Source organism: Pleurodeles waltl, chromosome 6 (genome assembly GCF_031143425.1).
Source record: "Pleurodeles waltl isolate 20211129_DDA chromosome 6, aPleWal1.hap1.20221129, whole genome shotgun sequence".
Taxonomy (NCBI): domain Eukaryota; kingdom Metazoa; phylum Chordata; class Amphibia; order Caudata; family Salamandridae; genus Pleurodeles; species Pleurodeles waltl.
Genome location: NC_090445.1, coordinates 1,458,465,647 through 1,458,480,557, shown reverse-complemented (window position 1 = coordinate 1,458,480,557; position 14,911 = coordinate 1,458,465,647). Strand labels below are relative to the sequence as shown.

The window sequence follows — 14,911 nt, the reverse complement described above, 5'->3', positions numbered from 1 at the left end:
CCGTGTGAGATGCATAGCATGCCTCAAAGCGGCTGCTGGGTGACACTAGTCCAACTAAGCTGAGAGAAGCACTCAGCCGCGCAGCCCCCAAGGCAAGTACGATGCATCACAGAAGCGCAGGGCTCAATCTACAACACATATGTGCAGATCCACGACGGGAATATTCTGTTCAAATAACACACCAACCACATTTGGCATCAGAAGGAAACGAATCGCCAAGTTATGGCACGGTTTAATTCCAGCCCGCAAGGAGAGGCAGCAAAGTAGTCACACACAAGCCATGGCTGCATGTGGGTCATGTTCAGTACAACACACACATGAACACACACAGTATTGCCACACGTTTAGTTGAAGTGATAGGTACCAGAGGAACACACAGCTGACATGCACGACAACACGGACAACCCTAGCACTTAGTTCACTCAAAAACAAAACAAACAGTAAAATGCGAGCAAATCACAGGACAACTTTCACTATTGGAAGTAAAGGCAGCAGTTTATTCAGGCAAAATCATACTGCTTGCAGGTGGCCATGCCTCAAGCCGAGCCAGATTTGTGATTGCATTAAACATCATCAATCAGTCAAATCAATCAGCTTCATCAAAATCAGGACTGCTGCCCATAGATCAACACTGTCAACACCTATCAAGTTATCTACATGTTGAGACATTAATTATTTGCTTTGCAAGTAAAGCATGCAATCTTCAGGAGCTGGAGTTTTCTCGCCTTCGCCAAGGGAGGGGGGAGGTTTAAACCTTTCAGATGTTACGCTTAACTCGCTACCTTGCGTGTCGTCTAAGCCCTGTTCTTCGGCGGGTCTGGGTTGCGAGTGCTGTGCTTTATTTACTCCCGCTAGCTGTTTTGCCCTGCTGTAGGGCACCCCAAGGCAAGTCCAATATTTCAGCTACCCCTCTGTGACTGGGTGTGGTCTTAGGGGATTCTGGTGAGAATTGTCACAACGACTCTGGGGCTTACACCCTTAGGCAACTCCCCCCAGCAGAGTGATTTAAAAAAAAACAGTCCCCTAAGGCCATGGCTTTGCAAAGCTTTGCCCAAAATATCTTCAGTGCCGCTTCCGAAATGTCATACAGCTTCGGGCACCCTTGCTTAATCTGCTCATGCCTGGTACTTTGCCGTCCATTAACCCTGCAGAACTTAAATACTGCCACAATGAGTATTTTCATCTGGCATCCCGCATTTTGCAAAGGTGTGGCATAACACCTCCAAGAACTGAAATTTGCTCCATAGGCTGCTAAATTCATGTCTAAATTAAGGGCCTCCTGCCGTTCGTCACAGGGCCAAAAAACTCAGCAAAATGCCTATCGGGCAGCGGGTTGGCTCCAACAAGCATGACAGCGGCACCACTGCTCCCTTTCCCATTTGGTTAGTTTATGATCTCCTCAGTGGTATGGCCAGCTGCTTATCCTCCACTCTCAAGTATTCTAACTGCAAACATGTATTGCTTGCCTTTACCTTTGATGGGGCCACTAGCTCACTCACCCTCTAAGCACCAAAAAATGCTAGCGCAAATGTGGATTGAAACAATGCTGCCTAAAACTGGCTGTTGGCAACTGTTTCCGCTGCTTTAATAAGCCTACTAAAGCTTTGAAAAGCTATTGTGAGCCTCGCATCATGCCTAGCGTCTTGCAGGAGCATCCTACCATTCACGGCGCCTTTACATGGGGTTCTTGCCCAACACCACCTTTGTGAAATGTGCAATTGCGGCTAGGTGGAACTGTGTCCACGACTTCTTCTTGGTATTTAAGGCCCAATTCAAAAAGTGTTCCACCGCCCGGGTTGCTAATTTGTTGTCCTTGAATGACTGTAACTCTGTCACCTGCTTCACTGCCTGTGCATATTTCGCATAGCAGTTTGTAGATTCTGTTGCTAACGCATATTTGATCAGCAATAACAGGACCTGTAGGATGCTGGCCCTCTGTGTAGTGTGCAAAGCTTGTCACACTGTGCAGGGGGTCCAGGCAACCACACGATTTACAGAGGTAAAAACTAGATCACCTAATGCTCTAATTTTTAAGGTAGCTTGGTCTAGCAGTCAGGCCAATCTTGGAGAAGTGCAAAGCACCGGTTGTACTCACAGTATCAATCATGCAACTAACACATTCAAAGGAATAACTCAAGACCAATTTATAAAAATACTTCAGATTTTTATATACTTTTTAAGACCAAGATTATCAAAATTAGTTAAGTAAATTTTGAAATACGGATTTTTGAAGTTTAATAAAAATAGTCTTTTTGTGTATAATTACGCACCATAGGAATCGATGGAAAGTCACCTTTAAAAATACATATACAATCACACAGTTGCTTTACCAAGTTCTTCTTTTGCAGGTTGGTTGCGGTCATAGGTGGGCACACTGTGACAGCTGGAGAAGTTCAACAGGCTCCCAGTTCCAGCAAGAGCAGCAGTGAAAAGTCTCTATAGCTGGTGCAGGGCTGCTGCAGGGGACCACTTGGAAAAGTTCTGTGCAGGTAAGTTCAGAGGCGGTTCCGTAGTGTCCCTTCAGAGTGTTGTGGTTGCAAGGGGTGAGGGATTCTTACGGCACAGCAGGTTCTTCATTGCAGGGCACAGGGTGGCCAGGTGCAGAGCGAATCGGTAAGCCAGGAGTTATGCGCAAAGATGCCCTTTGGATCTGGAGGTAAGTCGCTTCAAGGGTCGTTTGCAGGACAACAGGGGCCCTCTGGTGGGAGATCAAGGGTGTTCCTGAAGTCCCTTGATTGGGGTTTCTTCCTGATCCTTTTTCAGCCCCAGGCAGGCTGGTTTTCCTGGTGTCCGGCATCAGCTGACCAGTACCAAGGGTATTGGTACGGTTTAACCACTGGAGGGCATAGTGCCACCAAACTTGGCACTCTTGCAGGGTTTGTCCTTGCAGTCATAGGTTTGTTGTTGGGTCTGGCTGCGACTTCCAGTTCGGGAGCTAGCAGCTGGTCAGTGAAGTGACCCTCACTGGGTTGCTGGTTTCTTCTTTGTTGTAGAGTGGTACCTTCACTCTGGAGGGAGTTCTTGGATGACTGGAGAATTCTGGAGGTCCTCTGGGGTTCTTGATGTCAGTTCAGTTGTCCAGCAGTTACGCAGTGGTGATTGCTGGGTCCTATGTGCAGCAAGCATGGTTTTCCTTGTGCAGCAGGTCCACAGTTCTCGTGCCTCGGATCTTCTTGGTGCTGGTCTTCTTTGTGTCCTTCAAATGTGATTATCTGGTCTAGGGATGCTAATAGTAGGGAATACTGAATTTAGTGGGCGATTTAGGGGGAACCTGAAAGTGTCCAATGGGACACCTATCTTTGGTAGCTCACCCACTACAGTGACCACTTCCTTTGGGGAAGGTCACCTACCTATCCTTGAATGGCTATTTCCATTCCATCTGAGATGGAGGAAATGAAATGGAGTGTCCACCTCACAGGCAACACCTTAGGGGTGGTGCATGCCAGGTGGGGCCACTCCTCCTGCCCTTTGTGTAGTTTCCCACCTTTGATCCCTCCAAACGTGGGGATTTCCAAAGGAGTTGACCATCTACTGCTAGCAGCAGGCGGTAAGCCCTTTGAAGCTCGCCACCAGGGCAGTGCACATTCCTGAGGGAGGGAGTGTTAGCACCTCCACTCTGGAAGAGCATTGTTCCACAAACCAGTGGGACAGACCGCTCCCCCAAGGTTTGTAGATTGGGTGTCTGGAGGTGGCAGGCTAGATAGAACCAGTCAGCAACCATGCCAGGGCAGTTTGTTTTTGCAGGGGGCACTTCTGAGGAGACCCTTGGGTACATTTAGGGATAAACCCAATACTGGTATTAGTTTGGGTTTATCATTCTGAGTTGTTTGATACCAAACAACCCAGGGTTCAGCGTGGCCATCATATAGCTGGTAAACTCGTGTTGACCAGTGTCCGCCACATATTAAAAGGGATGCTCTGTTTACACACTAGGTCCCAGGTTTAGCAAGGACACAGTGGGGGCATATTGCTCATGCAGGTATGCCCTCACATATAATATAATGCACCATGCCTTCGGGCTGAAAGGCCTGCCAGAGGGGTGACTTACCTATATGGTATGCAGTGTATAGTGGATAGGGCACTCAGGCAGTGTGCCATGTCGAGGTTACATTTTAGGACTGCTCCAGGTCACTCAGCCTGCAATGGTAGTGCTGGGTGCATCTGGGTTCATGGCCCTAGAGGTTGGCACAACCAGTTCTGCTGGCCCCAAGCACCTACCCTTAGTACCCCATGCCCTGAGTACCTAAGTACCATTTGTAGGAGGCTGGCCTGGCTTATAGTGGGTACCTGATGGTACTTACACCTTGTTCCAGGTCCAGTTATCCCTTATTAGTAGATCAGTAGTGTTCTAGCAGCTTAGGCTCATAGAAGTAGCTATAGCAGAGCAGCTTAGGCAAATCTAGGAGACATGCAAAGCTCCTATTATACCACTTATAAACTCCTTGGTGTCCTCTGACATATGAGGCCAGTGAAACAATGGAACAAGTCTGTCCCAAGTTTTACTCTGGCCCAAATGTCCAGCCAAAGGAATATCATGAGCCAAAGTCAGAAGAATCTCCCTATATTCCAAAGGGATGACCAATCTCCTAGCAGCTCCAGGCTTAGGGTCCCTTGACTCATTATAGAGGAGGTTATCTTCCCAATAGACTTTATGGCTATCAGTGATATCCCCATTCTGCTGTTTGACAGCTTGCTGTCTTAAACCCTCTAGTGTGGGACAGGTCTGCTGTGCCACACTCAGCTCTTCCCTAGCAGGCCCCCCTGCACCCAAACGCTCAACAGTGTCTGCTGCGAGCTCATCTGGTGTAGGTTCTGCACAGGGAAAGGATTGCTCTTCCTCAAAAGGGGAATCTTCTGGAGAGGGAGGGATAGTGGGCAATTATTTACCCTTTCTACCCCTAGCTTTTGGGAGCACTTGGTCCATTCTTCCAGGACCCAAGTTTCCCTGTCCTCCTTGCTTCTGGGCCTGAGCCCCTGTGAGAGCAAAGATATGCCCTGGAATGCCCAGCATTGCTGCATGAGCCTCCAACTCCACTTCAGCCCAAGCTGATGTCTCCAAATCATTGCCTAGTAAGCAGTCTGCAGGTAAATCAGTGGCTACCACAACTTTCTTTGGACCAGTAACCCCCCCACCAGTTGAGCTTCACAACAACCATGGGGGTGGCTAAGAGTGTTGTTATGAGCACCAGTCACTTGGTACTGCTGACCAAGTAGGTGTTGTTCAGGGGCAACCAGTTTCTCAATCACCATAGTGACACTGGCTCCTGTATCCATGTAGGCCTCAACCTCAACACCATTTATTAGGGGAAGTTGCTTGTACTTACCCATATTAAGGGGACAAGCAGCCAAGGTGGCAAAGTCAATACCACCATCAGAGACTAAAACAGCCTCTGTGGTCTCCCTAACAAGACCAACCCCAACTACATTACCAATGGTGAGACCAGCTACACCCTTCGATTGACTATTTGTAGAGTTCTTCCCACCACCACTGCTATAACTAGGGGCACTAGAGGTCGCAGTTGGGGTTGTGGTAGTGGGAGCCTTCGTGTTTTTCTTTGGACCATTGGAATCACTTGCCCAATGGCCTTTACTTTTAAATAAATAACACCATGGCTTCTTTTGATTGTTTGAAGAGGATTTGGGCCCACCTCCCCCAGAGGATTTTTGTGGGCCTGATGAAGACTCAGAATTCCTTTTATCTTTGTCCCCACCCTTGTCAGAGGACTTACCATCCTTCTTCTTGCCATCCTTGTCACCACCTGTATGAGCTTTTCTGCTCACTCTTGTTCTGACCCATTTGTCTGCCTTCTTTCCCAATTCTTGGGGAGAGGTCAGATCTGAGTCTACCAAGTACTGATGCAACAAGTCAGACACACAATTATTCAAAATATGCTCTCTCAAAATAAGATTATATAGGCTTTCATAGTCAGTCACCTTACTGCCATGTAACCATCCCTCCAAGGACTTCACAGTTTACAAAGTCTGTCCAGTCTTGAAAGGTCTTTTTTCTGGTATCTCTGAACTTTATCCTGTATTGTTCAGTGGTTAAGCCAGATCCATCTAAGAGTGCATCTTTCAAAACTTTGTAGTTGTTGGCATCACTCTCCCTGACAATAAGGACTCTGTCCCTACCTTTGCCAGTGAAAGATAGCCACAAGATAGCAGCCCACTGCCTTTGAGGGACCAACTGTACCATACAGGCCCTCTCAAGTGCAGAAAACCACTTGTTTATGTCATCCCCCTCCTTGTAAGGGGAGACAATCTTATGCAAATTCCTTTAATCTGTTTCTCTAACAGGATGACTATCAAGAATATTGCTGCTGCCACCATGGGGTACTAACCCCAACTTCTGTCTTTCTCTCTCTACATCTAGAGACTCCCTGTCTAAGGCCAACTACTGCTGTCTCAGCTTCAGCCTGGCCTCTTCCAACCTCAGTTTTCCGAGTCCCCTTCTGGGGTGTTATCCTCAGGGTGGGAGGCTCGGGAATTCTCTGACACAGAGGTGATGTGGGAATGGGCAGAAGTGAACCTATCTCTAACCACCTGAACTCTAGTTACCTGACCTTTTGGAGTGAAAGGTGCCCTACTTATGTGTGACCCCCTCCTACTACCAGCTTCACTAGATGGCCTGATAACTGAAAGGTATTTGGAAGTACCCTCCCCAGAGTCCTCAGGGATCTCCACTAGAACTATATTGGCACCCCCTTCCTCTACCTCCTGATCCTGGGATGCACCAGACTGGTTCTGGTCACTTTCAAGGAGAAGGCTAAGGAGAAGATCTTTGATAGGGTTCTTACAAATCCCTAAGCTTCTTTCTATGCAGAGACCCCTCAAACATTTTAAGCTTAAATTGTCATAAGTTGTCTGCACAACTTTGGGAGTGGCCTCTACTACAGACATAGTTGCAAGAAAGAGTTTAGGAGAGAGAGAAAAAAAAAGTTTAGAAACTTTTCAAGAAAAGAGAACAACGTTTTCAAACTTTTTAGAAACTTTTTAGAAACTTTTTAGAAACTTTTTAGAAAGTGAGTTAGACTGTTTAGGTTAACTGTGTATATTTCTAAGTATTTAGAATATGTTTTTCTAATGAAAAGCACAAATTACAAAGTGGTAAAGCAGTTACAAGTACTTATCCCACCGCTGCACCACCAATGTAGGAGGCTGGCCTGGCTTCTAGTGGGTACCTGATAGTACTTACACATTGTGCCAGGTCCAGTTATCCCTTATTAGTAGATCAGTAGTGTTCTAGCAGCTTAGGCTGATAGAGGTAGCTATAGGAGAGCAGCTTAGGCTGAACTAGGAGACATGCAAAGCTTCTACTATACTACTTATATCATATAGGTACTATATCATAAGAACGACAATACTCAGAGTTACTAAAAATAAAGGTACTTTATTTTAGTGACAATGTGCCAAAAATATCTCAGATGATATCCCTTAGGAGGTAAGTAAAATACACAAAATATACACACAAACCAAAATCAGGTAAGTAAAACTGTCAGAAAGTAGTGCAAACATTGTAGAATACAATAGGATGCAATAGGCCTGGGGCAACACAAACCATTTACTAAGAAAGTGGAATGCTAACCACGAATGGACCCCTAGGCTAGTGTAGTGTGTAGAGGGTCACTGGGAGTGTAAGACAACACTAAGGGTGTCCAAGATACCCCACCCAAGACCCTGGAAAGTAGGAGTAAAGTACTACTATTTTCCCAGAAACACACTAAACTCGTGATAGAGGATTTTGCAAAGACCACAACAGACTGCAAAGCACTGAAGACGGATTCCTGTACCTGAGGACCTGCAAAGGAAAGGGACAAAGTCCAAGAGTCGTGAAAGTGTCCAGGGGGGCAGGAGCCCACTAAACCCCGGATGAAGGTGCAAAATGGCTGCCTCTGGATGGAAGAAGCTGAAGATTCTGCAACAACAAAAGATGCTAGGAACTTCTCCTTCATGCAGAAGATGTCCTACAGAGTGCTGGAGGATGCAGAGTTGTTTCATTGGCAAAAGACTGCAAACAAGCCTTGCTAGCTGCAAGAGTCACGGTTGAAAAAAAGGGTGCTGCCTGAGCCTAGGAAGGACCAGGATGTCGCCACTTGGGAGAGGAGACAGAGGGGACCCTCCGCAATGTAGAGAGCCCACGCACAAGAAGGTAGCACCCACAGAAGCACTTGAACATGGGTTCAAGAAGTCTGAACACAGTAGGTGTCTCAACACTGCAAAAGAGGGTCCCACAAAGCCGGAGATCAACTCAGGGAGCTGAGCATTGCAGGACAGAGTGCTGGGGAAATGGACTTGGCTGTGCACAAAAGATTTCATGGAAATGTGCACAGAAGCCATAGTAGCTGCAGTTCACGCGGTGCACAGGATTACTGTCTGGAGAGGTGAGGCAAGGACTTACCTCCTCCAAATTTGGACAGTTGGATCACTGGACAGTCTGGGTCACTTGGGTCCACCACTTGTGTTCCAGGGGCCACGCTCAGCAGGGTGAGAGGGGTCCCAGAGTACCGGTGACGCTGAAGTTTGGTGCCTGCTGGAGCAGGGGGAAGATTCCGTCAACCCACTGGAGATTTCTTTGTGGTTTCCAGTGCAGGATGAAGGCAGGCAGCCCCCAAAGCATGCACCACCAGGAAACAGTCGAGAAAGCTGGCAGGATTAGGTGCTACAATGTCGCTGGTAGTCTTCTTGCTTCTTTGTTGCAGTTTTGCAGGTGTCCTGAGCAGTCAGCGGTCGATCCGTGGCAGAAGTTGAAGAGAGAGGTGCAGAGGAACTCTGGTGAATTATTGCAAGTCATTATCTGAGTAAAAGCCCACTGGAGAGACCCTAAATAGCCCTCAGAGGAGGATTGGCCACCTAGTCAGGTAAGCACCTATCAGGAGGGGTCTCTGACGTCACCTGCTGGCATTGGCCACTCAGAGGCCTCCAGAGTGCCCTCACACCTCTGGATCCAAGATGGCAGAGGTCTGGGACACAGTGGAGGAGCTCTGGGCACCACCCCTGGGGTGGTGATGGACAGGTGAGTGGTCACTCCCTTTTCCTTTGTCCAGTTTCATGCCAGAGCAGGGACTGGGTTCCCTAAACCAGTGTAGACTGGCTTGTTCAGGGAGGGCACCATCTATGCCTTTCAAAGCATTTCAAGAGGCTGGGCGAGGCTACCCCTCCCCAGCCTTTAACACCTATTTCCAAAGGGAGAGGGTGTAACACCCTCTCTCAGATGAAATTCTTTGTTCTGCCTTCCTGGGACTGGGCTGCCCATACCCCAGGAGGGCAGAACCCTGTCTGTGGGGTGGCAGCAGCGGTAGCTGCAGAGAAAACCCCAGAGAGCTGGTTTGGCAGTTCCCGGGGTCCCTAGTGGAGCCCCGGGGATGTATGGAATTGGCACCCCAATACCAGATTTGGCCTGGGGGGACAATTCCATGATCTTAGTCATGTTACATGGCCATATTCGGAGTTACCATTATGAAGCTATATATAGGTATTGACCTATATGTAGTGCACTCGGGTAGTGGTGTCCCCGCACTCACAAAGTCTGGGGAAATGGCCCTGATCTATGTGGGGCACCTTTGCTAGTGCAAGGGTGCCCTCACACTTAGTAACGTTGCACCTAACTTTCAGCAATTGAAGGTTAGACATATAGGTGACTTATAAGTTACTTAAGTGCAGTAAAAAATGGCTGTGAAATAACGTGTGCGTTATATTTCTCAGGCTGCTATGGCAGTCCTATGTAAGATTTGTCTGAGCTCCCTATGGGTGGCAAAAGAAATGCTTCAAGCCTTAGGGATCTCCTGGAACCCAAATACCCTGGGTACCTAGGTACCATATACTAGGGAATTATAAGGGTGTTCCAGTGTGCCAATTAGAATTGGTAAAAATGGTCACTAGCCTATAGTGACAATTTTAAAGGCAGAGAGAGCATAAGCACTGAGGTTCTGATTAGCAGTACCTCAGTGACACAGTTAGTCACTACACAGGTGTACACATTCAGGCCACAAACTATGAGCACTGGGGTCCTGGCTAGCAGGATCCCAGTGAGACAGGCAAAAACAAACTTACATACATGTAAAAATGGGGGTAACATGCCAGGCAAGATGGTACTTTCCTACACAACCCCCCACCCCCAAACGAGGGACAATAAGGCTAACCTTGCCCAGATGAGTCTTCATTGTCTAAGTGGAAATATCTGGAGAGTTCATCTGTATTGGAATGCGTACTCCCAGGTCTATATTCCACTGTATAGTCCATTCCCTTTAGGGAGATAGACCACCTCAACAATTTAGGGTTTTCACCTTTCATTTGTTTTAGCCATAATAGAGGTTTGTGGTCTGTCCGAACAATAAAGTGAGTACCAAAGAGGTATGATTTCAACATTTTCAGGGCCCAGACCACAGCAAAGGCCTCCCTCTCTATGGCAGACCGCTTTTCTCTAGGGGTCAACCTCCTGCTGATAAAAGCAACAGGTTGATCCTGGCCCTCAGTGTTAAGCTGTGAAAGACCTGCCCCTACCCCTAATTCAGAAGCATCAGTCTGGACTATGAATTTCTTGGAGTAACAAGGGCTTTTTAGGACAGGTGCAGAGAACATGGCCTGTTTGAGCTCATCAAAAGCCTTTTGACAGCTAGCTGTCCATAATACCTTTTTAGGCATCTTTTTGGATGTGAGGTCATTAAGAGGTGCAGCTATAGTATCATAATTCTTGATGAACCTCCTATAGTACCCTGTGAGGCCTAGGAAGGCTCTCACTTGGGTTTGAGTTGTAGGGGGAGCCCATTCCATAGTGGTTTGGATCTTCCCCTGCAGTGGTGTAATCTGTTCCCCACCTACCAGGTGGCCCAGATAAACCACTTTCTCCTGCCCTATCTGGCACTTTGAAGCCTTGATAGTGAGGCCTGCCTTTGGCAGAGCCTCCAAAACTTTCCACAGGTGGACCAAGTGATCATCCCAAGTGGAGCTAAAGACAGATATATCATCTAGATATGCTGCACTAAAGGCTTCCATTCCTTGGAGGACTGTATTCACCAACCTCTGAAAAGTGGCAGGTGCATTTTTCAATCCAAAGGGCATAACAGTGAACTGATATTGCCCTCCAATGGTTGAAAATGCTGTTTTAGGTTTAGCATCTTCTGACAACTTAATCTGCCAATACCCTGCAGGTAAGTCAAAAGTGCTTAGATACTTGGCAGAGGCCAGTGTATCTATCAGCTCATCTGCCCTGGCTATAGGGTGAGCATCAGTTTTGGTTACTTGATTGAGACCTCTATAGTCCACACAAAACCTCATTTCCTTTTTACCATCTTTACTTTGAGGTGTGGGGACAAGCACCACTGGGCAAGCCCATGGGCTTTCAGAAGGTTCAATCGCTCCCAGATCTAACATTTTCTGTACCTCTTGTTTAATGCAATCTCTGACATGGCCAGGCTGCCTATAAATCTTACTTTTGACAGGTATACTGTCTCCAGTGTCGATTGTGTGCTCACACCAGGTGGATGTACATGGAATCAGTGAGAAGAGGTCAGAGAACTGGTCTAGGAGATTTATGCAGTTGTCCTTCTGCTCAGCAGTAGGCAATCTGATAGCACAACTCCCTCCACTAAGCCCTCAGCTTTAGTGGTGGAGAACAGGCCAGGGAGAGGGTCACTCTCTTCCTCCTGCCCCTCATAGGGTGGCTACGAGCAGGGTTAAGTCAGCTATGTCATAATAAGGTTTCAGGCGATTGAAATGAAGCACCCTAAGGGGACTTCTGGCAGTGCCCAGTTCTACCAAATAGGTGACCTCACCTTTTTTCTCCACTATGAGATCGGGTCCACTCCATTTGTCTTGGAGTGCTGTTGGGGCCACAGGCTCCAATACCCACACCTTCTGTCCTGGGTGGTACTGGGTCAGAACAGCCTTCAGGTCATGCCATTGCCTTTGGAGCTCTTGGCTGGCCTGAAGGTTTTTACTGGCCTTTTTCATGTACTCAGCCATCTTAGATCTGAGGCCAAGTACATAATCCATAATGTCTTGCTTGGGAGCTTTTAAAGGTTGTTCCCAACCCTCCTTCACAAGAGCAAGGGGACCTCTTACAGGGTGCCCAAAGAGGAGTTCAAAGGGGCTGAAGCCCACTCCTTTTTGTTGTACCTCCCTATAAGTAAAATGAAGGCATGGCAACAGGACATCAAATCTCCTCCTGAGGTTTTCAGGGAGTCCCATGATCATGCCTTTGAGAGTTTTATTATACCTCTCAACCAGACCATTTGTCTGTGGGTGATAAGGAGTAGTGAACTTATAAGTTACACCACACTCCTTCCACATAGCTTTGAGGTATGCAGACATGAAGTTACTGCCTCTGTCTGACACCACTTCCTTAGGGAAACCCACTCTGGAAAAGATTTTCAGGAGGGCTTTTGCCACTACAGGAGCTGTAGAGGTCCTTAAGGGTATACCTTCAGGATACCTAGTGGCATGGCCCACTACCAAAAGTATAAATCTATTGCCTGAAGCTGTTGGGGGGTCAAGGGGGCCAACAATGTCATCCCTACCCTCTCAAAGGGCACCCCAACCACAGGAAGTGGGTTTAAGGGGGCCTTAGGTGTGCCACCAGTCTTGCCACTGGCTTGGCATGCCACACAGGAGTGACAAAACTCCTTGGTGTCCTCTGACAAATGAGGCCAGTGAAACAATGGAACAAGTTTGTCCCAAGTTTTTCTCTGACCCAAATGCCCAGCCAAAGGAATACCATGAGCCAAAGTCAGAAGATTCTCCCGATATTGCAAAGGGATGACCAATCTCCTGCCACCTCCAGGCTTAGGGTCTCTTGACTCAGTATAGAGGAGGTTATCTTCCAAATAGACTTTATGGCTATCAGTGATATCCCCATTCTGCTGTTTGACAGCTTGCTGTCTTAAACCCTCTAGTGTGGGACAGGTCTGCTGTGCCACACTCAGCTCTTCCCTAGCAGGTCCCCCTGCACCCAAAATCTCAACAGTGTCTGCTGCCAGCTCATCTGGTGTAGGTTCTGCACAGGGAGAGGATTCCTATTCCTCAAAAGGGAAATCTTCTGGACAGGGAGGGATAGTGGGCAAGGATGTATCCTTTCTACCCCTAGCTTTTGGGAGCACTTGGTCCATTCTTCCAGGATCCAAGTTTCCCTGATCCTGGGCATGAGCCCTTGTGAGAGCAAAGATATGCCCTGGAATGCCCAGCATTGCTGCATGCGCCTCCAACTCCACTTCAGCCCAAGCTGATTTCTCCAAATCATTGCCTAGTAAGCAGTCTACAGGTAAATCAGTGGCTACCACAACTTTCTTTGGACCAGTGAACCCCCCACCAGTAGAGATTCACAACAGCCATGGGGTGGCTAAGAGTGTTGTTATAAGCATCAGTCACTTGGTACTGCTGACCAAGTAGGTGTTGGTCAGGGGCAACCAGTTTCTCAATCGCCATAGTGACACTGGCTCCTATATCCCTGTAGGCCTAAACCTCAACACCATGTATTAGGGGAAGTTGCTTGTACTTACCCATATTAAGGGGACAAGCAACCAAGGTGGCAAAGTCAATACCACCATCAGAGACTAAAACGGCCTCTGTGGTCTCCCTAACAAGACCAACCCCAACTACATTACCAATGGTGAGCCCAGCTACACCCTTTGATTGGCTAGTTGTAGAGTTCTTCCCACCACCACTGCTATTACTAGGGGCACTAGAGGACGCAGTTGGGGTTGTGGTAGTGGGAGCCTTCGTGTTTTTCTTTGGACAAGTGGAATCACTTGCCCAATGGCCTTTACATTTACATAAATAACACCATGGCTTCTTTTGATTGTTTGAAGAGGATTTGGACCCACCTCCCCCAGAGGACCTTTGTGGGCCTGATGAAGACTCAGAATTATTTTTCTTTGTCCCCACCCTTGTCAGAAGACTTACCATCCTTCTTCTTGCCATCCTTGTCACCACCTGTATGAGCTTTTCCGGTCACTCTTGTTCTGACCCATTTGTCTGCCTTCTTTCCCAATTCTTGGGGAGAGGTCAGATCTGAGTCTACCAAGTACTGATGCAACAATTCAGACACACAATTATTCAAAATATGCTCTCTCAAAATAAGAGTATATAGGCTCTCATAGTCATTCCCCTTACTGCCATGTAACCATCCCTCCAAGGCCTTCACTGAACAGTCTACAAAGTCTGTCCAGTCTTGAGAGGACTCTTTCCTGGTATCTCTGAACTTTATCCTGTATTGTTCAGTGGTTAAGCCAAATCCATCTAAGAGAGCATCTTTCAAATCTTTGTAGTCGTTGGCTCACTCTCACTGACAATAAGGAATCTGCCCCTACCTTTGCCAGTGAAAGATAGCCACAAGATAGCAGCCCACTGCCTTTGAGGAACCAACTGTACCATACAGGGCCTCTCAAGTGCAGAAAACCACTTGTTTATGTCATCCCCCTCCTTGTAAGGGGGGACAACCTTATGCAGATTCCTTAAATCTGGTTCTCTAACAGGATGACTATCAAGAATACTGCTGCTGCCACCATGGGGTACTAACCCCAACTTCTGTCTTTCCCTCTCTACATCTAGAGACTCCCTGCCTAAGGCCAACTGCTGCTGTCTCAGCTTCAGTCAGGCCTCCACAAACCTCAGCTTTCTGAGTTCCCTGTCTAGGGTGTTATCCTCAGGGTGGGAGGCTCGGGAATTCTCTGACACAGAGGTGATGTGGGAATGGGCAGAAGTGGACCTATCTCTAACCACCTGAACTCTAGTTACCTGGCCTTTTGGAGTGAAGGTGCCCTACTGATGTGTGACCCCCTTCCCACTACCAGCTTCACTAGATGGCGTGATAACTGAAAGGTCTTTGGAAGTACCATCCCCAGAGTCCACAGGGACCTCCACTGGAACTATCTGGGTACCCCCTTCCTCTACCTCCTGATCCTGGGATGGACCAGAC

At 47.6% G+C, this 14,911-nt stretch overlaps 1 protein-coding gene across 1 annotated transcript in view; it reads right to left on the bottom strand.

Moving 5' to 3' along the window:
* Positions 1-14,911, bottom strand: part of RHOBTB1 (Rho related BTB domain containing 1) — a 202,713-nt gene that overhangs the window by 106,150 nt on the left and 81,652 nt on the right. The window lies entirely within an intron of this gene.